This window comes from Chiloscyllium plagiosum, unplaced genomic scaffold, assembly GCF_037043375.1.
Source record: "Chiloscyllium plagiosum isolate Xiang-an unplaced genomic scaffold, Cpla_swu_hap1 HiC_scaffold_45, whole genome shotgun sequence".
Taxonomy (NCBI): domain Eukaryota; kingdom Metazoa; phylum Chordata; class Chondrichthyes; order Orectolobiformes; family Hemiscylliidae; genus Chiloscyllium; species Chiloscyllium plagiosum.
The window spans coordinates 45007618-45032876 of NW_028270183.1; the positions used below are offsets into that span (position 1 = coordinate 45007618).

At 43.8% G+C, this 25259-nt stretch overlaps 3 non-coding genes across 3 annotated transcripts; all 3 read right to left on the reverse strand.

Moving 5' to 3' along the window:
• Positions 1 to 7363: 7363 nt before the first annotated feature.
• trnai-aau (transfer RNA isoleucine (anticodon AAU)) lies at positions 7364 to 7437 on the reverse strand. The gene has a single exon. It is a non-coding gene; the product is annotated as a tRNA-Ile (tRNA).
• Positions 7438 to 9647: 2210 nt separating this feature from the next.
• On the reverse strand, positions 9648 to 9721 carry trnai-aau (transfer RNA isoleucine (anticodon AAU)). Its single transcript has one exon. It is a non-coding gene; the product is annotated as a tRNA-Ile (tRNA).
• A 4493-nt stretch (positions 9722 to 14214) lies between these two features.
• trnai-aau (transfer RNA isoleucine (anticodon AAU)) lies at positions 14215 to 14288 on the reverse strand. The gene has a single exon. It is a non-coding gene; the product is annotated as a tRNA-Ile (tRNA).
• Between the last annotated feature and the right edge of the window lie 10971 nt (positions 14289 to 25259).

A 25259-nucleotide genomic window follows, 5' to 3' on the forward strand; every position in this document is an offset into this window, starting at 1 on the left:
AGAGGTGAGCAAGCGAATGAATTCCCTCTGGAAGACGCGTGACAAGTATTAACAGAGATCAAGGAAAATAACATGAACGAATCTTTGATTTGAATTGAAGCCTGAACTCTGGTTCTGCTCCGAGACTGTGCCAGGTCTGCTTAATACTGCATATATTTCATGATTTGCATTTGTTTGTGAAAACAATTGAGACTGAATGATTTGCTGCAGACAACATCCAGCAGTCATCATGGGTACGGCGATCAAGTCGTGCGTCTATCCCTGTCAAATGTTTTATTGCGCAGGTGAGGCTTCCTGTTTCGTGGTTTGGTGGAGTACGCTGTTTGGAAAAATAGCATCGCAGCTGAGATCCGGCATGGGACCAGCGGGTTGATGTTCCATGACAGCGATGGTCGCCTTTCGAATGAGCACACATCTCAACCGACCATGTGACAAGTTCTTGCAGACAGTGAAAGTAAAAGCCACGGGGAACACTGACACAGCCCTGCTAACGACGGAAGCGCCTCTCGTGGTCGGTGCGGGGATTAGAACCCACAACCTTTCCGTTATTAGAACCACGCTCTAACCAGCTGAGCTAACCGACCAACACAGCACCAGCCGTGTTGCCTATATGCCTATATTGCCGGTGCTCACAACCACGGCGGCTGTTCATTTTCTGCTTCATGTCGATCGCACGAGAGACTGAAGTATTTCCTTTCGTTGCAAAGCTGTTCAACGAAAAAAAAAGCATTTACTTTTCCGAACGCGCTTACTCGACTTAACCATTTGCTCTGATATTCAAAATTAAGCACAATGTCCGGACGCATGCAATTTCAATCGCAATGCCACCAGCTCACCTGCAGCTTGTCTTGTTGAAAAATATCGTCTGTAGAAACGTACCTTCAACGATCGTTCACTGTTCTTCTGGATACTCACAGACTTTTGGAGTCAGGGTTATGTGCTGCTGATAACCTGCTACGAACCTTATGCCAAATTCATTTGAATTGAAATCTAATAGTGGGACTTTTCTGCTCCCGAACGACGCAGTTGCTTTGGTGTCAGCAACAGCTCAGAAGCCAATTGCACGTTTTGCTCAATCACTCATGTTACTAATGCAATCTTCGTTTGACAGCATATTTAGCAAGTTATCACGCCTTCCTGCAGCGGTCGTCAGTGACAGATCAGATGCTTAGATGATTGCTTCAGACAGCATGCTACATCCTCCATTTGAAAATGGAAAACGTGCAAACGTTTACAGGCTGAACACTCACTCACGATATTGCCTGGCGGGTCAGAGGCTGGGAGCGGATCTTATGGAGGCTTTTCAATCATGAGGGGCATGAATCGGGTAAATAGACAAGTTTCTTTCGCTCAGGTGTGGCAGTGCAGAACTGGAGGGTATAAATCAGGTGTGGGAGGGCGAGAATTGGAAAGGCAGTGATGGGCAATGGCTGCGCGCAGAGGGTGGTGCGTTTCTGGAACATGTTGCCAGACGAGCTGGTGATGGATGGTAAAATTCCAATACTTTTAAGGAATCTGGACGTGTATTTGAATAGGCAGTGTTTAGAGAGACATGGGTCAAATGCATGCAATCGCGGCTGGATCAATTGAAGATATCTGTTCGGAATGGACGAGTTCGACCGAAGACTGTGTTTTCAGTGCTGTCCATATCTAATGAGCTCTATGATAGTGCAGGTGAAATGATAAAAAAGATAAATAAAATCAATGAAGTAAAATTGTCTCAAGTTGTTGAATTCAAACAACTTCAGGTAATTTTATTTCAATTATTTTATTTATCTTTTTTATTTGTGTTTTTTTCATTGTTCTGTAACTCTTGTTTCTTGATTGTCTCTCTTTCTCTCGCTCCCCACTCTCTCAATATCTTTTTCCTTACCTCTTCCCGCTTTGTTACCCTTCTCCCCTGTTTTCCATTTTGTCTCTGCTTCACCCATCCCCCACATATTTTGTCACATAGCACTGGCTGCAGCCTGCGTCATTCACGGCTCCTAATCTGCCTTCGATCTCTCCATGCACTCTCATTATCACCTTTGCATCTGGAGCCCTGACTCACCGTCTCTCAGCCTGGTGTAAACAGCTCCCTATTTCTCCCCCTTTTTTATCTTTAACAAAGGATCGGTTCGACTCGAAACGTCAGCTCTTTTCTCTCCTTGCAGATGGTGCCAGACCTGCTAAGACTTTCCAGCATTTTCCCTTTTGGTTTCAGATTCCAGCATCCGCAGTAATTTTATTTTATTAATGGCTCTATGATATTGCTGGTGTCATGATAACTCCAACTTCGATGCGTGAGAGGTGAGCAAGCGAATGAATTCCCTCTGGAAGACGCGTGACAAGTATTAACAGAGATCAAGGAAAATAACATGAACGAATCTTTGATTTGAATTGAAGCCTGAACTCTGGTTCTGCTCCGAGACTGTGCCAGGTCTGCTTAATACTGCATATATTTCATGATTTGCATTTGTTTGTGAAAACAATTGAGACTGAATGATTTGCTGCAGACAACATCCAGCAGTCATCATGGGTACGGCGATCAAGTCGTGCGTCTATCCCTGTCAAATGTTTTATTGCGCAGGTGAGGCTTCCTGTTTCGTGGTTTGGTGGAGTACGCTGTTTGGAAAAATAGCATCGCAGCTGAGATCCGGCATGGGACCAGCGGGTTGATGTTCCATGACAGCGATGGTCGCCTTTCGAATGAGCACACATCTCAACCGACCATGTGACAAGTTCTTGCAGACAGTGAAAGTAAAAGCCACGGGGAACACTGACACAGCCCTGCTAACGACGGAAGCGCCTCTCGTGGTCGGTGCGGGGATTAGAACCCACAACCTTTCCGTTATTAGAACCACGCTCTAACCAGCTGAGCTAACCGACCAACACAGCACCAGCCGTGTTGCCTATATGCCTATATTGCCGGTGCTCACAACCACGGCGGCTGTTCATTTTCTGCTTCATGTCGATCGCACGAGAGACTGAAGTATTTCCTTTCGTTGCAAAGCTGTTCAACGAAAAAAAAAGCATTTACTTTTCCGAACGCGCTTACTCGACTTAACCATTTGCTCTGATATTCAAAATTAAGCACAATGTCCGGACGCATGCAATTTCAATCGCAATGCCACCAGCTCACCTGCAGCTTGTCTTGTTGAAAAATATCGTCTGTAGAAACGTACCTTCAACGATCGTTCACTGTTCTTCTGGATACTCACAGACTTTTGGAGTCAGGGTTATGTGCTGCTGATAACCTGCTACGAACCTTATGCCAAATTCATTTGAATTGAAATCTAATAGTGGGACTTTTCTGCTCCCGAACGACGCAGTTGCTTTGGTGTCAGCAACAGCTCAGAAGCCAATTGCACGTTTTGCTCAATCACTCATGTTACTAATGCAATCTTCGTTTGACAGCATATTTAGCAAGTTATCACGCCTTCCTGCAGCGGTCGTCAGTGACAGATCAGATGCTTAGATGATTGCTTCAGACAGCATGCTACATCCTCCATTTGAAAATGGAAAACGTGCAAACGTTTACAGGCTGAACACTCACTCACGATATTGCCTGGCGGGTCAGAGGCTGGGAGCGGATCTTATGGAGGCTTTTCAATCATGAGGGGCATGAATCGGGTAAATAGACAAGTTTCTTTCGCTCAGGTGTGGCAGTGCAGAACTGGAGGGTATAAATCAGGTGTGGGAGGGCGAGAATTGGAAAGGCAGTGATGGGCAATGGCTGCGCGCAGAGGGTGGTGCGTTTCTGGAACATGTTGCCAGACGAGCTGGTGATGGATGGTAAAATTCCAATACTTTTAAGGAATCTGGACGTGTATTTGAATAGGCAGTGTTTAGAGAGACATGGGTCAAATGCATGCAATCGCGGCTGGATCAATTGAAGATATCTGTTCGGAATGGACGAGTTCGACCGAAGACTGTGTTTTCAGTGCTGTCCATATCTAATGAGCTCTATGATAGTGCAGGTGAAATGATAAAAAAGATAAATAAAATCAATGAAGTAAAATTGTCTCAAGTTGTTGAATTCAAACAACTTCAGGTAATTTTATTTCAATTATTTTATTTATCTTTTTTATTTGTGTTTTTTTCATTGTTCTGTAACTCTTGTTTCTTGATTGTCTCTCTTTCTCTCGCTCCCCACTCTCTCAATATCTTTTTCCTTACCTCTTCCCGCTTTGTTACCCTTCTCCCCTGTTTTCCATTTTGTCTCTGCTTCACCCATCCCCCACATATTTTGTCACATAGCACTGGCTGCAGCCTGCGTCATTCACGGCTCCTAATCTGCCTTCGATCTCTCCATGCACTCTCATTATCACCTTTGCATCTGGAGCCCTGACTCACCGTCTCTCAGCCTGGTGTAAACAGCTCCCTATTTCTCCCCCTTTTTTATCTTTAACAAAGGATCGGTTCGACTCGAAACGTCAGCTCTTTTCTCTCCTTGCAGATGGTGCCAGACCTGCTAAGACTTTCCAGCATTTTCCCTTTTGGTTTCAGATTCCAGCATCCGCAGTAATTTTATTTTATTAATGGCTCTATGATATTGCTGGTGTCATGATAACTCCAACTTCGATGCGTGAGAGGTGAGCAAGCGAATGAATTCCCTCTGGAAGACGCGTGACAAGTATTAACAGAGATCAAGGAAAATAACATGAACGAATCTTTGATTTGAATTGAAGCCTGAACTCTGGTTCTGCTCCGAGACTGTGCCAGGTCTGCTTAATACTGCATATATTTCATGATTTGCATTTGTTTGTGAAAACAATTGAGACTGAATGATTTGCTGCAGACAACATCCAGCAGTCATCATGGGTACGGCGATCAAGTCGTGCGTCTATCCCTGTCAAATGTTTTATTGCGCAGGTGAGGCTTCCTGTTTCGTGGTTTGGTGGAGTACGCTGTTTGGAAAAATAGCATCGCAGCTGAGATCCGGCATGGGACCAGCGGGTTGATGTTCCATGACAGCGATGGTCGCCTTTCGAATGAGCACACATCTCAACCGACCATGTGACAAGTTCTTGCAGACAGTGAAAGTAAAAGCCACGGGGAACACTGACACAGCCCTGCTAACGACGGAAGCGCCTCTCGTGGTCAGTGCGGGGATTGAACCCACAACCTTTCCGTTATTAGAACCACGCTCTAACCAGCTGAGCTAACCGACCAACACAGCACCAGCCGTGTTGCCTATATGCCTATATTGCCGGTGCTCACAACCACGGCGGCTGTTCATTTTCTGCTTCATGTCGATCGCACGAGAGACTGAAGTATTTCCTTTCGTTGCAAAGCTGTTCAACGAAAAAAAAAGCATTTACTTTTCCGAACGCGCATACTCGACTTAACCATTTGCTCTGATATTCAAAATTAAGCACAATGTCCGGACGCATGCAATTTCAATCGCAATGCCACCAGCTCACCTGCAGCTTGTCTTGTTGAAAAATATCGTCTGTAGAAACGTACCTTCAACGATCGTTCACTGTTCTTCTGGATACTCACAGACTTTTGGAGTCAGGGTTATGTGCTGCTGATAACCTGCTACGAACCTTATGCCAAATTCATTTGAATTGAAATCTAATAGTGGGACTTTTCTGCTCCCGAACGACGCAGTTGCTTTGGTGTCAGCAACAGCTCAGAAGCCAATTGCACGTTTTGCTCAATCACTCATGTTACTAATGCAATCTTCGTTTGACAGCATATTTAGCAAGTTATCACGCCTTCCTGCAGCGGTCGTCAGTGACAGATCAGATGCTTAGATGATTGCTTCAGACAGCATGCTACATCCTCCATTTGAAAATGGAAAACGTGCAAACGTTTACAGGCTGAACACTCACTCACGATATTGCCTGGCGGGTCAGAGGCTGGGAGCGGATCTTATGGAGGCTTTTCAATCATGAGGGGCATGAATCGGGTAAATAGACAAGTTTCTTTCGCTCAGGTGTGGCAGTGCAGAACTGGAGGGTATAAATCAGGTGTGGGAGGGCGAGAATTGGAAAGGCAGTGATGGGCAATGGCTGCGCGCAGAGGGTGGTGCGTTTCTGGAACATGTTGCCAGACGAGCTGGTGATGGATGGTAAAATTCCAATACTTTTAAGGAATCTGGACGTGTATTTGAATAGGCAGTGTTTAGAGAGACATGGGTCAAATGCATGCAATCGCGGCTGGATCAATTGAAGATATCTGTTCGGAATGGACGAGTTCGACCGAAGACTGTGTTTTCTGGGCTGTCCATATCTAATGAGCTCTATGATAGTGCAGGTGAAATGATAAAAATGATAAATAAAATCAATGAAGTAAAATTGTCTCAAGTTGTTGAATTCAAACAACTTCAGGTAATTTTATTTCAATTATTTTATTTATCTTTTTTATTTGTGTTTTTTTCATTGTTCTGTAACTCTTGTTTCTTGATTGTCTCTCTTTCTCTCGCTCCCCACTCTCTCAATATCTTTTTCCTTACCTCTTCCCGCTTTGTTACCCTTCTCCCCTGTTTTCCATTTTGTCTCTGCTTCACCCATCCCCCACATATTTTGTCACATAGCACTGGCTGCAGCCTGCGTCATTCACGGCTCCTAATCTGCCTTCGATCTCTCCATGCACTCTCATTATCACCTTTGCATCTGGAGCCCTGACTCACCGTCTCTCAGCCTGGTGTAAACAGCTCCCTATTTCTCCCCCTTTTTTATCTTTAACAAAGGATCGGTTCGACTCGAAACGTCAGCTCTTTTCTCTACTTGCAGATGGTGCCAGACCTGCTAAGACTTTCCAGCATTTTCTCTTTTGGTTTCAGATTCCAGCATCCGCAGTAATTTTATTTTATTAATGGCTCTATGATATTGCTGGTGTCATGATAACTCCAACTTCGATGCGTGAGAGGTGAGCAAGCGAATGAATTCCCTCTGGAAGACGCGTGACAAGTATTAACAGAGATCAAGGAAAATAACATGAACGAATCTTTGATTTGAATTGAAGCCTGAACTCTGGTTCTGCTCCGAGACTGTGCCAGGTCTGCTTAATACTGCATATATTTCATGATTTGCATTTGTTTGTGAAAACAATTGAGACTGATTGATTTGCTGCAGACAACATCCAGCAGTCATCATGGGTACGGCGATCAAGTCGTGCGTCTATCCCTGTCAAATGTTTTATTGCGCAGGTGAGGCTTCCTGTTTCGTGGTTTGGTGGAGTACGCTGTTTGGAAAAATAGCATCGCAGCTGAGATCCGGCATGGGACCAGCGGGTTGATGTTCCATGACAGCGATGGTCGCCTTTCGAATGAGCACACATCTCAACCGACCATGTGACAAGTTCTTGCAGACAGTGAAAGTAAAAGCCACGGGGAACACTGACACAGCCCGGCTAACGACGGAAGCGCCGCACATGGTCAGTGCGGGGATTGAACCCACGACCTTGGCGTTATTAGCACCACGCTCTAACCAGCTGAGCTAACCGACCAACACAGCACCAGCCGTGTTGCCTATATGCCTATATTGCCGGTGCTCACAACCACGGCGGCTGTTCATTTTCTGCTTCATGTCGATCGCACGAGAGACTGAAGTATTTCCTTTCGTTGCAAAGCTGTTCAACGAAAAAAAAAGCATTTACTTTTCCGAACGCGCATACTCGACTTAACCATTTGCTCTGATATTCAAAATTAAGCACAATGTCCGGACGCATGCAATTTCAATCGCAATGCCACCAGCTCACCTGCAGCTTGTCTTGTTGAAAAATATCGTCTGTAGAAACGTACCTTCAACGATCGTTCACTGTTCTTCTGGATACTCACAGACTTTTGGAGTCAGGGTTATGTGCTGCTGATAACCTGCTACGAACCTTATGCCAAATTCATTTGAATTGAAATCTAATAGTGGGACTTTTCTGCTCCCGAACGACGCAGTTGCTTTGGTGTCAGCAACAGCTCAGAAGCCAATTGCACGTTTTGCTCAATCACTCATGTTACTAATGCAATCTTCGTTTGACAGCATATTTAGCAAGTTATCACGCCTTCCTGCAGCGGTCGTCAGTGACAGATCAGATGCTTAGATGATTGCTTCAGACAGCATGCTACATCCTCCATTTGAAAATGGAAAACGTGCAAACGTTTACAGGCTGAACACTCACTCACGATATTGCCTGGCGGGTCAGAGGCTGGGAGCGGATCTTATGGAGGCTTTTCAATCATGAGGGGCATGAATCGGGTAAATAGACAAGTTTCTTTCGCTCAGGTGTGGCAGTGCAGAACTGGAGGGTATAAATCAGGTGTGGGAGGGCGAGAATTGGAAAGGCAGTGATGGGCAATGGCTGCGCGCAGAGGGTGGTGCGTTTCTGGAACATGTTGCCAGACGAGCTGGTGATGGATGGTAAAATTCCAATACTTTTAAGGAATCTGGACGTGTATTTGAATAGGCAGTGTTTAGAGAGACATGGGTCAAATGCATGCAATCGCGGCTGGATCAATTGAAGATATCTGTTCGGAATGGACGAGTTCGACCGAAGACTGTGTTTTCAGTGCTGTCCATATCTAATGAGCTCTATGATAGTGCAGGTGAAATGATAAAAAAGATAAATAAAATCAATGAAGTAAAATTGTCTCAAGTTGTTGAATTCAAACAACTTCAGGTAATTTTATTTCAATTATTTTATTTATCTTTTTTATTTGTGTTTTTTTCATTGTTCTGTAACTCTTGTTTCTTGATTGTCTCTCTTTCTCTCGCTCCCCACTCTCTCAATATCTTTTTCCTTACCTCTTCCCGCTTTGTTACCCTTCTCCCCTGTTTTCCATTTTGTCTCTGCTTCACCCATCCCCCACATATTTTGTCACATAGCACTGGCTGCAGCCTGCGTCATTCACGGCTCCTAATCTGCCTTCGATCTCTCCATGCACTCTCATTATCACCTTTGCATCTGGAGCCCTGACTCACCGTCTCTCAGCCTGGTGTAAACAGCTCCCTATTTCTCCCCCTTTTTTATCTTTAACAAAGGATCGGTTCGACTCGAAACGTCAGCTCTTTTCTCTACTTGCAGATGGTGCCAGACCTGCTAAGACTTTCCAGCATTTTCTCTTTTGGTTTCAGATTCCAGCATCCGCAGTAATTTTATTTTATTAATGGCTCTATGATATTGCTGGTGTCATGATAACTCCAACTTCGATGCGTGAGAGGTGAGCAAGCGAATGAATTCCCTCTGGAAGACGCGTGACAAGTATTAACAGAGATCAAGGAAAATAACATGAACGAATCTTTGATTTGAATTGAAGCCTGAACTCTGGTTCTGCTCCGAGACTGTGCCAGGTCTGCTTAATACTGCATATATTTCATGATTTGCATTTGTTTGTGAAAACAATTGAGACTGATTGATTTGCTGCAGACAACATCCAGCAGTCATCATGGGTACGGCGATCAAGTCGTGCGTCTATCCCTGTCAAATGTTTTATTGCGCAGGTGAGGCTTCCTGTTTCGTGGTTTGGTGGAGTACGCTGTTTGGAAAAATAGCATCGCAGCTGAGATCCGGCATGGGACCAGCGGGTTGATGTTCCATGACAGCGATGGTCGCCTTTCGAATGAGCACACATCTCAACCGACCATGTGACAAGTTCTTGCAGACAGTGAAAGTAAAAGCCACGGGGAACACTGACACAGCCCGGCTAACGACGGAAGCGCCGCACATGGTCAGTGCGGGGATTGAACCCACGACCTTGGCGTTATTAGCACCACGCTCTAACCAGCTGAGCTAACCGACCAACACAGCTCAGACCGCGAAAGCAAATGCCTATATTGCCGGTGCTCACAACCACGGCGGCTGTTCATTTTCTGCTTCATGTCGATCGCACGAGAGACTGAAGTATTTCCTTTCGTTGCAAAGCTGTTCAACGAAAAAAAAAGCATTTACTTTTCCGAACGCGCTTACTCGACTTAACCATTTGCTCTGATATTCAAAATTAAGCACAATGTCCGGACGCATGCAATTTCAATCGCAATGCCACCAGCTCACCTGCAGCTTGTCTTGTTGAAAAATATCGTCTGTAGAAACGTACCTTCAACGATCGTTCACTGTTCTTCTGGATACTCACAGACTTTTGGAGTCAGGGTTATGTGCTGCTGATAACCTGCTACGAACCTTATGCCAAATTCATTTGAATTGAAATCTAATAGTGGGACTTTTCTGCTCCCGAACGACGCAGTTGCTTTGGTGTCAGCAACAGCTCAGAAGCCAATTGCACGTTTTGCTCAATCACTCATGTTACTAATGCAATCTTCGTTTGACAGCATATTTAGCAAGTTATCACGCCTTCCTGCAGCGGTCGTCAGTGACAGATCAGATGCTTAGATGATTGCTTCAGACAGCATGCTACATCCTCCATTTGAAAATGGAAAACGTGCAAACGTTTACAGGCTGAACACTCACTCACGATATTGCCTGGCGGGTCAGAGGCTGGGAGCGGATCTTATGGAGGCTTTTCAATCATGAGGGGCATGAATCGGGTAAATAGACAAGTTTCTTTCGCTCAGGTGTGGCAGTGCAGAACTGGAGGGTATAAATCAGGTGTGGGAGGGCGAGAATTGGAAAGGCAGTGATGGGCAATGGCTGCGCGCAGAGGGTGGTGCGTTTCTGGAACATGTTGCCAGACGAGCTGGTGATGGATGGTAAAATTCCAATACTTTTAAGGAATCTGGACGTGTATTTGAATAGGCAGTGTTTAGAGAGACATGGGTCAAATGCATGCAATCGCGGCTGGATCAATTGAAGATATCTGTTCGGAATGGACGAGTTCGACCGAAGACTGTGTTTTCAGTGCTGTCCATATCTAATGAGCTCTATGATAGTGCAGGTGAAATGATAAAAAAGATAAATAAAATCAATGAAGTAAAATTGTCTCAAGTTGTTGAATTCAAACAACTTCAGGTAATTTTATTTCAATTATTTTATTTATCTTTTTTATTTGTGTTTTTTTCATTGTTCTGTAACTCTTGTTTCTTGATTGTCTCTCTTTCTCTCGCTCCCCACTCTCTCAATATCTTTTTCCTTACCTCTTCCCGCTTTGTTACCCTTCTCCCCTGTTTTCCATTTTGTCTCTGCTTCACCCATCCCCCACATATTTTGTCACATAGCACTGGCTGCAGCCTGCGTCATTCACGGCTCCTAATCTGCCTTCGATCTCTCCATGCACTCTCATTATCACCTTTGCATCTGGAGCCCTGACTCACCGTCTCTCAGCCTGGTGTAAACAGCTCCCTATTTCTCCCCCTTTTTTATCTTTAACAAAGGATCGGTTCGACTCGAAACGTCAGCTCTTTTCTCTCCTTGCAGATGGTGCCAGACCTGCTAAGACTTTCCAGCATTTTCCCTTTTGGTTTCAGATTCCAGCATCCGCAGTAATTTTATTTTATTAATGGCTCTATGATATTGCTGGTGTCATGATAACTCCAACTTCGATGCGTGAGAGGTGAGCAAGCGAATGAATTCCCTCTGGAAGACGCGTGACAAGTATTAACAGAGATCAAGGAAAATAACATGAACGAATCTTTGATTTGAATTGAAGCCTGAACTCTGGTTCTGCTCCGAGACTGTGCCAGGTCTGCTTAATACTGCATATATTTCATGATTTGCATTTGTTTGTGAAAACAATTGAGACTGAATGATTTGCTGCAGACAACATCCAGCAGTCATCATGGGTACGGCGATCAAGTCGTGCGTCTATCCCTGTCAAATGTTTTATTGCGCAGGTGAGGCTTCCTGTTTCGTGGTTTGGTGGAGTACGCTGTTTGGAAAAATAGCATCGCAGCTGAGATCCGGCATGGGACCAGCGGGTTGATGTTCCATGACAGCGATGGTCGCCTTTCGAATGAGCACACATCTCAACCGACCATGTGACAAGTTCTTGCAGACAGTGAAAGTAAAAGCCACGGGGAACACTGACACAGCCCTGCTAACGACGGAAGCGCCTCTCGTGGTCAGTGCGGGGATTGAACCCACAACCTTTCCGTTATTAGAACCACGCTCTAACCAGCTGAGCTAACCGACCAACACAGCACCAGCCGTGTTGCCTATATGCCTATATTGCCGGTGCTCACAACCACGGCGGCTGTTCATTTTCTGCTTCATGTCGATCGCACGAGAGACTGAAGTATTTCCTTTCGTTGCAAAGCTGTTCAACGAAAAAAAAAGCATTTACTTTTCCGAACGCGCATACTCGACTTAACCATTTGCTCTGATATTCAAAATTAAGCACAATGTCCGGACGCATGCAATTTCAATCGCAATGCCACCAGCTCACCTGCAGCTTGTCTTGTTGAAAAATATCGTCTGTAGAAACGTACCTTCAACGATCGTTCACTGTTCTTCTGGATACTCACAGACTTTTGGAGTCAGGGTTATGTGCTGCTGATAACCTGCTACGAACCTTATGCCAAATTCATTTGAATTGAAATCTAATAGTGGGACTTTTCTGCTCCCGAACGACGCAGTTGCTTTGGTGTCAGCAACAGCTCAGAAGCCAATTGCACGTTTTGCTCAATCACTCATGTTACTAATGCAATCTTCGTTTGACAGCATATTTAGCAAGTTATCACGCCTTCCTGCAGCGGTCGTCAGTGACAGATCAGATGCTTAGATGATTGCTTCAGACAGCATGCTACATCCTCCATTTGAAAATGGAAAACGTGCAAACGTTTACAGGCTGAACACTCACTCACGATATTGCCTGGCGGGTCAGAGGCTGGGAGCGGATCTTATGGAGGCTTTTCAATCATGAGGGGCATGAATCGGGTAAATAGACAAGTTTCTTTCGCTCAGGTGTGGCAGTGCAGAACTGGAGGGTATAAATCAGGTGTGGGAGGGCGAGAATTGGAAAGGCAGTGATGGGCAATGGCTGCGCGCAGAGGGTGGTGCGTTTCTGGAACATGTTGCCAGACGAGCTGGTGATGGATGGTAAAATTCCAATACTTTTAAGGAATCTGGACGTGTATTTGAATAGGCAGTGTTTAGAGAGACATGGGTCAAATGCATGCAATCGCGGCTGGATCAATTGAAGATATCTGTTCGGAATGGACGAGTTCGACCGAAGACTGTGTTTTCAGTGCTGTCCATATCTAATGAGCTCTATGATAGTGCAGGTGAAATGATAAAAAAGATAAATAAAATCAATGAAGTAAAATTGTCTCAAGTTGTTGAATTCAAACAACTTCAGGTAATTTTATTTCAATTATTTTATTTATCTTTTTTATTTGTGTTTTTTTCATTGTTCTGTAACTCTTGTTTCTTGATTGTCTCTCTTTCTCTCGCTCCCCACTCTCTCAATATCTTTTTCCTTACCTCTTCCCGCTTTGTTACCCTTCTCCCCTGTTTTCCATTTTGTCTCTGCTTCACCCATCCCCCACATATTTTGTCACATAGCACTGGCTGCAGCCTGCGTCATTCACGGCTCCTAATCTGCCTTCGATCTCTCCATGCACTCTCATTATCACCTTTGCATCTGGAGCCCTGACTCACCGTCTCTCAGCCTGGTGTAAACAGCTCCCTATTTCTCCCCCTTTTTTATCTTTAACAAAGGATCGGTTCGACTCGAAACGTCAGCTCTTTTCTCTACTTGCAGATGGTGCCAGACCTGCTAAGACTTTCCAGCATTTTCTCTTTTGGTTTCAGATTCCAGCATCCGCAGTAATTTTATTTTATTAATGGCTCTATGATATTGCTGGTGTCATGATAACTCCAACTTCGATGCGTGAGAGGTGAGCAAGCGAATGAATTCCCTCTGGAAGACGCGTGACAAGTATTAACAGAGATCAAGGAAAATAACATGAACGAATCTTTGATTTGAATTGAAGCCTGAACTCTGGTTCTGCTCCGAGACTGTGCCAGGTCTGCTTAATACTGCATATATTTCATGATTTGCATTTGTTTGTGAAAACAATTGAGACTGATTGATTTGCTGCAGACAACATCCAGCAGTCATCATGGGTACGGCGATCAAGTCGTGCGTCTATCCCTGTCAAATGTTTTATTGCGCAGGTGAGGCTTCCTGTTTCGTGGTTTGGTGGAGTACGCTGTTTGGAAAAATAGCATCGCAGCTGAGATCCGGCATGGGACCAGCGGGTTGATGTTCCATGACAGCGATGGTCGCCTTTCGAATGAGCACACATCTCAACCGACCATGTGACAAGTTCTTGCAGACAGTGAAAGTAAAAGCCACGGGAAACACTGACACAGCCCGGCTAACGACGGAAGCGCCGCACATGGTCAGTGCGGGGATTGAACCCACGACCTTGGCGTTATTAGCACCACGCTCTAACCAGCTGAGCTAACCGACCAACACAGCTCAGACCGCGAAAGCAAATGCCTATATTGCCGGTGCTCACAACCACGGCGGCTGTTCATTTTCTGCTTCATGTCGATCGCACGAGAGACTGAAGTATTTCCTTTCGTTGCAAAGCTGTTCAACGAAAAAAAAAGCATTTACTTTTCCGAACGCGCATACTCGACTTAACCATTTGCTCTGATATTCAAAATTAAGCACAATGTCCGGACGCATGCAATTTCAATCGCAATGCCACCAGCTCACCTGCAGCTTGTCATGTTGAAAAATATCGTCTGTAGAAACGTACCTTCAACGATCGCTCACTGTTCTTCTGGATACTCACAGACTTTTGGAGTCAGGGTTATGTGCTGCTGATAACCTGCTACGAACCTTATGCCAAATTCATTTGAATTGAAATCTAATAGTGGGACTTTTCTGCTCCCGAACGACGCAGTTGCTTTGGTGTCAGCAACAGCTCAGAAGCCAATTGCACGTTTTGCTCAATCACTCATGTTACTAATGCAATCTTCGTTTGACAGCATATTTAGCAAGTTATCACGCCTTCCTGCAGCGGTCGTCAGTGACAGATCAGATGCTTAGATGATTGCTTCAGACAGCATGCTACATCCTCCATTTGAAAATGGAAAACGTGCAAACGTTTACAGGCTGAACACTCACTCACGATATTGCCTGGCGGGTCAGAGGCTGGGAGCGGATCTTATGGAGGCTTTTCAATCATGAGGGGCATGAATCGGGTAAATAGACAAGTTTCTTTCGCTCAGGTGTGGCAGTGCAGAACTAGAGGGTATAAATCAGGTGTGGGAGTACGAGAATTGGAAAGGCAGTGATGGGCAATGGCTGCGCGCAGAGGGTGGTGCGTTTCTGGAACAAGTTGCCAGACGAGCTGGTGATGGATGGTAAAATTCCAATACTTTTAAGGAATCTGGACGTGTATTTGAATAGGCAGGGTTTAGAGAGACATGGGTCAAATGCATGCAATCGCGGCTGGATCAATTGAAGATATCTGTTCGGAATGGACGAGTTCGACCGAAGACTGTGTTTTCAATGCTGTCCATATCTGATGAGCTCTATGATATTGCTGCACACGTTGCTTCCAGGTGAGATGTTATTTTGGTAACTCCAGAGTCGATGCATGAAGGTTAGCAAGCGAAGGGTAGCAAGCGAATGCAGTTCATGTGAAACGTGTTGATAGAAATCCTGCAAATAAAATGAATGAATGTTTGATTTGAATTGAACCCAGAGCGCTGTTTCTCCTCCGAGTCTGTACCTGGTCTGCTTCATACTGCATACATTTCATGTTTTGCATTTGAATTCTACTTAACTCTGTTTTCCAAATCTATCTCATGCCCCCTTTTTGCCTTTCTGATTTCCTTCTTCAGTGTACTCCGACTGCCTTTGTCCACTTCCAAGGATTCATTCGATCTATCTTGTCTATTCCTGACGTATGCTACCTTCGCTTTGATAATCAAACCCTCGATTTCTCTAATCATCTAGCCTACCCTACACCTACCAACCATTCTTCCCAACCTGCCAGGAATATGCTGTCTCTGGCCTCTCGCTATCTCATTTCTGAAGGCTTCCCATTTTCCAGCCATTGAAAGTTCGTGCCTAATACCATCATAATTAGCCTTCCTCCAGTTTACAACTTCAACTCTTATATCTGGTCTACCCTTTTCCACCACTATTTTAAAACTAATAATATTATGCTTGCTGGCCCCAATGTGCTCCCACACTGAAATCCTAGTCGCTTGCCCTGCCTTATTTCCCAAGAGTAGTTCAAGTTTTGCACCTTCTGTAATACGTACATCCACATATTTAATCAAAAAAAAATCTTATACACACACAACAAATTACTTTCCATTTACACCATTAACACTATGGCAGACCCAATCTATGTTTGGAAAGTTAAAATTCCCAACCATAACTTTCCTATTATTCTTACAGATAACTGATAACTTCAAACAAATCTGTTTCTCAATTTCCCTCTGACGGTTAGTGTCTCTGTGGTTCTCAATGCCGCTCTGTGTGTAATCCTTACTTTATCAGTCTAATTTCCCATTCTGTCTATCTCTCTATCTCCTGTATGTAATAAGGTAGTTCCTATCTCCATAGACTTCCCAGCTGCTGAGTGTCTCGTCCATCACCTCATTGAAGATGGGTTGTCTTCCAGTGGAACAAACGTTAATGGAGGCCTGGAGTTTTCAGTAAATCCTGCCGCGAGTTAAGGTCACACACTGTGAACAGAGCAGAGATCAATGGGAGAGCTCCAAACATCGGTTAACATAGTGTGGGATAGATACATTTCTGGAGGTGGAGCAGAGTACAGACACACTCCAAGCTTAATCACCACCCCGAATTTAATGTATGTTATAGCAAGACAGTATAAGGAGTTCACAGTCATCAATCCAGTCCTGTACTGTCTTCGTGAGCATCAGTGCAACACAGGTGAAAACAGCGTTCCCAAGAGACGGTGGCATTGCTTCCTGGGTTCCTTCTGTTCTGTGTTGCCTCTCTGAAACGATATCTGTGTCACATTTTGTCGACCAGTGTTTTCAATCATTCGAACTCCGATAACAGTTACTATCTTTGTAACCTTCTCGTATCTCTCTTATTCCTCCACATATTTGAAACGTACTCCAAACCAGACTACCATCCTCATCTCAGTAAAATGTGATTGTCTCCATAGCATGTCTTATCTCGGTAGCCTTCTGGCCATGCTAAATTGCCCGTAGTGTTAGGTAAGGGGTAAATGGATGGGTGGGTTTCGCTTCGGCGGGTCGGTGTGCACTTGTTGGGCCCAAGGGCCTATTTCCACACTGTAATATGATTAAATCTAAATCTCTTCAAACCTTATACCTGCCCAAATGTCTCTCCCATGCTTTAATTGTACTTGTTTCGAACATTTCCTCTGGCTGTTCGTTCCATATATAGAAGATGGAGAATAGAACATTGAACACTGCAGTGCAATTCAGGCCCTTCGCTCCTCGATGTTGCGTCAAACTGTCAAACTAATCTGAAGCCCAATTTTAATCCATATGTCTGTCCAATGACCATTTAAGTGTCCTAAAAAAATTGCCACTGTTGCGGGCAGTCCATTCCACCACCCTACTATGCTCTGAGTAAATAAACTACCTCTGACATCTATCCTATTTCTATCACGCCCCGAACTTAAAGCTATGTCCCTCATACCACCATCCAACGAAAAAGGATCTCATTGTCCACCCTATCTAACACTCTGATATGTTTCAATTAAGACTCCTCTCAACCTTCTCCTCTCGAATAACAACAGCCTCAAGTCCCTCAGCCTTCCCTCGTAAGACCGTCCCTCTGTACCAGTAAACATCCCAGTAAATATCCTTTGAACCGTTTCCAAAGCATCCACATCCTTCCTATAATGTGGTGACCAGAACTGTGTGGAATACTCCAACACCAGTCGCACCAGAGATTTGCACAGCTGCAGAATGTCCTCATGGCTCCGAAACTCAATTCCTCTATTAATAAATCTAAAACAACGTATATCTTTATGTCTTCTTCACAACCTTATCAACCTGGTTGACAACCTTCTGGGATCTATGTGCATGGACACCGACATCTCTCAGTCTATCTACACTACCAAGACACTTTCCACTAGCCGAGTCCTCTTCATTCCTGTTAGTCCTTCCAAAGTGAATCACCTCACAGTTTTCCACATTAAACTCCATTTCCTCCCCTCAGCCCAGCTCTGCAGCTTATCTATGTCCTCCTCGAACCAACAATATCTTTTGACACGATTCACAACTCTACCGACCTTTGTGTCATCCACAAATTAACTAAACCATCCTTCTAGACACTCATCCCAGTCATTCGTAAAAATCACAAACACCAGTGGCCCCAAGTGAGATCCTTGTGGTGCAACACGAGTTACTGTACTCCAGGATGAACTTTTCCACTCAACCACAACCCTTAGTCTTCTTTCAGCTAGCTAATTTCTGACCCAAACTGCTAAATCATCCTTAATCCCATGCCTTCATATTTTTTGCAATACCCACTGTGGGGAACTTTATCAAACGCCTTATTAAAATCCATGTTCATCACAGCAACCGCTTTACCCTCATCCACTTGTTTCATCGCCTTCTCAAAAAACTTAATAAGTTTCGTGAGGCATGATGTACACTTTACAAAACCGTGTTGACCACCACTACCTCACATATTCTCTTCTCAATCGTTATAAATCATATCTTACAACTCTTTCCAACACTTTACGCACAACCGAAGTAATGCTCACTGGCCTATAATTGCTAGAGTTGTCTCAACTCCCCTTTTTGAACAATGGAGCAACATTTGCCACCTCCAGCTTTCTGCCACTATTCCTGTAGACAATGACAAAATAATGATCAAAGCCAAGAGCTCAGCAATCTCCTTCCTGGATTCCCAGATAATTCTCGGATAAATCCCATCTGCCCCAGGGGTCTTATCTCCTTTCACACGTTGCAAGATTGCTAACAACACCTCGTTATGAACCTTAATCCAATCTAGACTGGTAGCCGGTATCTCAATATTCTCCTCGATAACATTGTAATTTTCCATTATGAATGCTGACGAAAAATATTCACATAGTGCTTCAAGTATCTCCTCTTACTCCACACACACACTTCTACTATTATCCTTGATTAGACCTAATCTTACTCGAGTCATTCTTTTATTCCTGATATACCTTACGGGTTTTCCTTGATACTATTCACCAATGAATTTCCATGTCCCCTCCTGGCTCTCCTGACCTCTCACTTTCGGTCTTTCCTAGTTAACCTTCATTTCGCACGCACCCTAACTGAGGCATCACACCTCATCCTAACATAAGCCTTCTTCTTCCTCTTGACAAGAGATTCAACTTCTTTAGTAAAACATGGTTCCTTCACTCGACAACGTCCTTCCTGCCTGAAAGGTACATACCTATCAAGGACGTACAGTGGTTGTTCCACGAATTAGCTTCGCATTTCAATTGTGCCATGCCCTACAGTTTCCTTCCACATCCTATGGATCCTAAATCTTGCCTAATCACATCATAATTGCATTTCCCCCAATAATATCTCATGCCCTGCGGTATATAAACATCCGTTTCCAGCGCTATAGTAAACATAACCGAATTGTGGGCTTATCAACAAAGTGCTCACCAAACTTCAAATCTAACAACTGGCCGGGCTCATTCCGCAGTTCCAAATTCAATGTGTCCTCGACTCTTATTGGCCTGTCGACATTTTGTGTCAGGAATGATGAAATACAAACAGACTGGAAACGCAACTTACACAGAAAAACTATGGAACCGGTAGAGATTGCAGTCGAAGCTCAGAATACAGAGGTACTGCAAACCCAAACGCTCATTGATACAGTTTCTCGAAATTAATTTTGACGTGGTTTTTAACTATTCGGGTCAGATCTGTGATCCGAACCAATCTATGTCAAATCTATGTCACTTGGGGAAAAATGTCTTCTGGAAGGCAACGACAACAATCCGTTGAAATAATGTGTTATAGATTCAAGCTAAAGCTCTACTATCTCTTCATTGGGCTTCTTGCATCTTTTTCAAAACGTGGCAGCTGATTTTGGTGATCAGGTATCGCTTATAGAACATGGAACATTGCAGCGCAGTACATGCCCTTTGACCCTCGATGTTGCGCCGCCCTGTCATACTGATCTGAAGGCCATCCCACTTACACTATTCCATGTACGTCCAGATGCCTGTCAAATGACGACTTAAATGCACTTAATCTTGCTGAATCTACTACCGTTGCAGGCAAAGCATTTCATCCCCTCACTACTCTCTGAGTAATGAAGATACCTCTGACATCTGTCTTTACCTATCTCCCCTCACTTTAAAGTTGTGTCCTCTCGTGTTTGCCGGTCCCATACTTGCAAAAAGGAAGTATTAATATTAGATTGGATGAAATCGTGGAAGTGGCCCCTCTCTTCCCATTTATTTCCTCTTGTATTGGCTTTCACCAGTTAAATATCACCCCACTGTTTTAATAAAAAGCCAATGCGTGTGGGATCTCCTTAGTGCTGTCCAGATGATAGCCCTGCTTCTGCTCACTTGCAACTTTATGCTGATACTAGTTGTCCAAAATATCTGAATATGTGGTCACTTAACGGTTAAGTATCTGAACAGGTTACAAAATAGTATGACAAACTCTTCAACTGCTTCAAACCAAGGGTGCCACTTTCACTATTCAGAATAAAACTTAATATTTCCGCTCGTCCACAATTTCTCGAAGTGATAATACTTTTACTAGCTTTGTTACTTTAAATAATTGTGTGTTGTGTCTCTGTACATGTGGTCTGTTTCTATTTATCTCTGTTCCTCAGTGGCTTGCAATTCTTGCTGTATCGCCCCCAAGTCAATGTAATGCTGCCATTCCTCCCTCTCCACATGGGCATTGTTGCTGGTTTTCCTCTGAGATCAGTGCAAAACTCTCCAAGTTAATTGTAAGCCCTATACGTTTTTGTTATGTTTCACCCCTGCAATCTGGGGTGCTGCTTAGAAATTTGAGTATTGATGGAAAAAAATTGAAACCTTTACTGATCAGGATATTTTCAACGGTAGCAACACAAAGGTAGAAAACGTTCAAACTACATCGGCAATGAGTGCTAATTGGAAAAAGCACAGAGAATGGCCGAGAACTGCCAAGCCTTGTGGTTTGTTTTGATTCACGCAATCGACAGTTTCCATTCTCAGTTTTATTTGGCTGGACATTGCCTTGACTAATCAGTCAACCTGCCCTTTTAAAATTTAACAACGTTAAGCTGTCAATTGCCCATCAATCATGATGCACTTTTCGATCCATCAGAACTCTTTTCTTGTACAGTGTAAAATATTGTTCCCCTTTATGTCGATATTCCCGCAGCTTTCCTTATGAAAGTAAGATTTTCAAAAAAACTGGAAAAATACTTGTGCTATTTTAAAGCAATACTCAATGTATGTATTTGAATATCGGAACACTTTGCAAATGGAATATCCAACATAAAACTGATATGAGTAAAACGGAATCTATGTTTAGGACTCGAAATGGTTTAACCCACTGACAAACGTATCCTGTTCTGAGATATCCGCTTTGACCATTGCATTAGTCTGGATGTTGGAAGATAATTTTCGCAACTTGATCATTTCTGTTAACTGCTGTTTAATATATTGCTGAAACTTTGGAAATTGCACTTTATTCCATTCATAAAACGACGATATTTTGTGAAATCATGAGATATGCACAATGCAAAAGCAATTGTCATTTAAAGTTGCTTGCACAAGGCTGGTAAACTTAAGTTTGTATTTATCGAGAAAGGACTGAGATCTTAAGTGGCTCACTGCCATCTAATGTTTAAAATTTAGAATGAATATCTTCAAATTCTTCATAGCCATGATCCACACACCGTCTTCTACCTTTTATATAAAAACTCTGTTCTTTGGTTCTCTAATTGTTGTATTTCTTCTTTTTGTCCATGTTGATGACCGAGCCCCCTTAATTGGCTTTATTCTATTGATCACTTCCTCAGATGACCTCTGGAACTCATTCGCTCTTTTTGAAAGCCTGCTTAAAAACCCTGTTTCACGTGTCTGGTCATCTATCCTAACTCTTCTGGTACATGCCACGAACTTTCTCCTGTTTGGCAATCGGTACATCATTTCCCGTGAAAGCGCCTCATAAATATGAGAATTTAATGCCCACTTTGTCAGATTTAATTCATGCCAATTGGAATGTATCTGCGAAGTCTCCAGCTAAACTGAAGCAGGAAACAGCTTCAAACTGTGCACACATCTTAACCTAAAATATTGCTGCTTCTCATTAGCTTTTCAAATGCACTGATCCATTCGAAATTGGGGACGGCACAGTCAGAGAAAATTGTTTCTGATGGATTGCAGAGCTCTTGACTTCTTCCATTTTTATTGATCTCAGCCCAAGTCACAGTTCTGAATTTCAGAGTAAGTCAAGATTGTTTTTGTTGAACTTTATCAATTCTGACCAGTTTGCCACACTTCCATGTTGTTGTATATTGGAAGCAGGTTTAAACTAATCAGACTGGGTTATATCAGACCTGTAGGGACATTCCGCAAGATCATTAGGTGGATAATAGGTTGTAAAATTTCAAGGGAAGGCAAGAGTCAAGATTAGAGTGGTGCTGGAAAAGTACACCAGGTTAGGTAACATCGGAGAAGCGGGAAAATCGAAGCTTTGGCAAGAGCCCTTCAACAGGAATGGTCAAGGTTGCTCATCAGATGTCGCCTGACCTGCTCTGTTTTTCCAGAGTAATTCTAATCTTGACTATAATCTCCGGCATCTGCAGTCCACACTTTCATCTGAGGGAAGGAAGGAGTTGCAGTGCCTCTTATATTTCCAACAAATGGTATTTTATTGATGTCAAAACAGGGAAATGATGGCCCCTCAGTTGGCCAATGTGGAGTCTGTTCCCACCAATGCTAGCATTTTATCAGTAGTAGGTGGATCCTGCATTGTGTGGGATACCACATCCCGAATGCTAGAGGCACGCCTGCAGCCTCAGAATGTCCCACCTTAAAAAGATCAAACAGCTAACAGCAGCGTATCCCAACTGCATTTTGGAACAGCCTCCTGTCTACGGTCGCGATCATTTCTAGAACTGGAAATCCAAACCAATGAGTAGAAAAGGCCTTGGGAGGCGGAGTGTACAAAATGTTGCCAGGGTCCGCTTGGCAGATTCTACTGAGGCCATTAATGATTCATTTAACATGCCCCCAGTTGCCGCATGGACCTTCACCGAGTGGGAGTGAACAAAGCTTTTTCAGTCCTCTCAACCTAAAATTGAAGAGTGGCCATGCGAGAAAAAAAAAAATCACGTTCAGTGCTGTGCACGTGAGACGTTTCTGTGTGTATTTGTGTGAAAAAAATTATAATTCCTCTCTATGTTGTCAATACTCGATTCATTTCATACAATGGTGATTTGTTGTTTATTTATTTGTGGTACTTGGCCGTCGCTGGCTGGCCATAATTGATAGCCCATCCCTATTTGCCCTTGAGAAGTTTGTGATGAGCTGCCTTCTTGAATTTCAGCAGTCCACTTACTGTAGGTTGACCCATAATGCCAGGAGGGCTGGAATTTCAATGTTTTGACCCAACGATGTTATGGAATGGCGATATATCTCCAATCGGGATGGTGAGTGGCTTGGAGGGAACTTGAAGGTTGTTGTGTTCCCAAGTACCTGCTCCCCTTGCTTTTCGAGATGGAAGTGGTTGCGTGTATGGAAGGTGCTGTCTTCGAACCTTTGGTTAATTTGTGAAGTGCACCTTGTAGATAGTAACAACCATTGCTACTGAGTGCTGGTGGTGGAGGGACTGAATGTTTGTGTATATCGTGCCAAACAGGCGGGCAGCTTTGTGTTAAGCTTCTTCAGGGTTGTCGGAGCTGCACCCATCCAGGTAAACAATTGAGGTTTAGTTAAGAAAAAGAAGGAAGCATATGTAATGTATAGACAGGATAGATCGAGTGAATCCTTAAAAGAGTATAAAGGCAGTAGGAGTATACTTATGAGGGAAATCTGGAGGGCAAAAAGGGGGACATGAGATAGCTTTGGCAGATAGAATCAAGGAATCTCAAAGGGATTTTACAAATTCATTACGGACAGAAGGTTAACGAGGGAGAGAATAATGTCCCTCAAACATTAGCGAGGCGGCTTTTGTGTGGTGCCGCAGAAAATTGTGGAGATGCCACACGAGTACTTTGCAACAGTATTTACTGTGGAAAAGGATATGGAAGATATGGAATGTAGGGTAATAGATGGTGACACCTTACAAAATGTCCATATTACAGAGGAGCAAGTGCTGGATGTCTTGAAATGCATAAAGTTGTGGAGAATCCTGAGAGACAGGATGTGCATGTATTTCAAAAAGCAAGGGCATTTGAGGGATACTCAACGTGACTTGGTGCGTGGGAAATCATGTCTTACAAACTTGATTGTGTTTTTCTAAGAAGTAACAAAGAGGATTGTTGAGGACAGAGTGGTACATGTGATCTATATGGACTTCAGTAAGATATTTGACAAGACTTCCCAGAGGAGATGGGTCAGCAAGGTTAGATCTTAAATACAGGGTTAACTAGCTACTTGGATACAGAACTGGCTCAAAGGTCGAAGACATAGGGTGGTGGTTGAGGGTTGTTTATCAGACTGGAGGCCTGTGACCAGTGGAGTGAAAAATAACCCACCACCAATACCCTCTGTCTTCGCCCTTTGAGACAATTCTGCATCCAAATGGTGAGTGCTCCAGGTATTCCGTGAAATCTAATCTTCCTCAGTAGTCACCCATGAAAGCCTTACTGAAGTCCACGTAGATAATATCTGCCGATCTGCCCTCATCAATCCTCTTTGTTAGTTCTTCAAAACAACTCAACCAAGTTTTTGAGACATTTTTTTCCCACGCATATAACCATGTTGACGATCCCGAATAAGTCCTTGCCTTTCCAATTACATGTACATCTGGTCCCTCAGAATTCCCTCCACAACGTGCCTACTATTGACATCAGGCTCTCTGGTCTATAACTCCCTGGTTTGTCCTTACCACCTTTCTTAATCAGTGGCACCACGTTAGTCAACCTTCAGTCTTCGGGCACCTCACCTGCGACTATCGATGATACAGATATCTCAGCAAGTGGCCCAGCAATCACTTCCCTAGCTTCCCAAAGAGTTCTAGCGTACACCTGATTAGGTCCTGGGTATTTATAACTTTTACGCATTTCAAGACATCCAGCACTTCCTCCTCTGTAATATGGACATTTTTCAAGGTGTCACCATCTATTTACCCACATTGCATATCTTCCTTGTGCTTTCCACAGTAAGTACTGGTGCAAAATACTTGTTCTGTATCTGCCCCATCTTCTGCGGCTCCACACAAAGACCGCCTTGCTGATCTTTGAGGGGCCCTATTCTCTCCCTCGATACCCTTAATGCATTTGTCAAAGCCTTCGG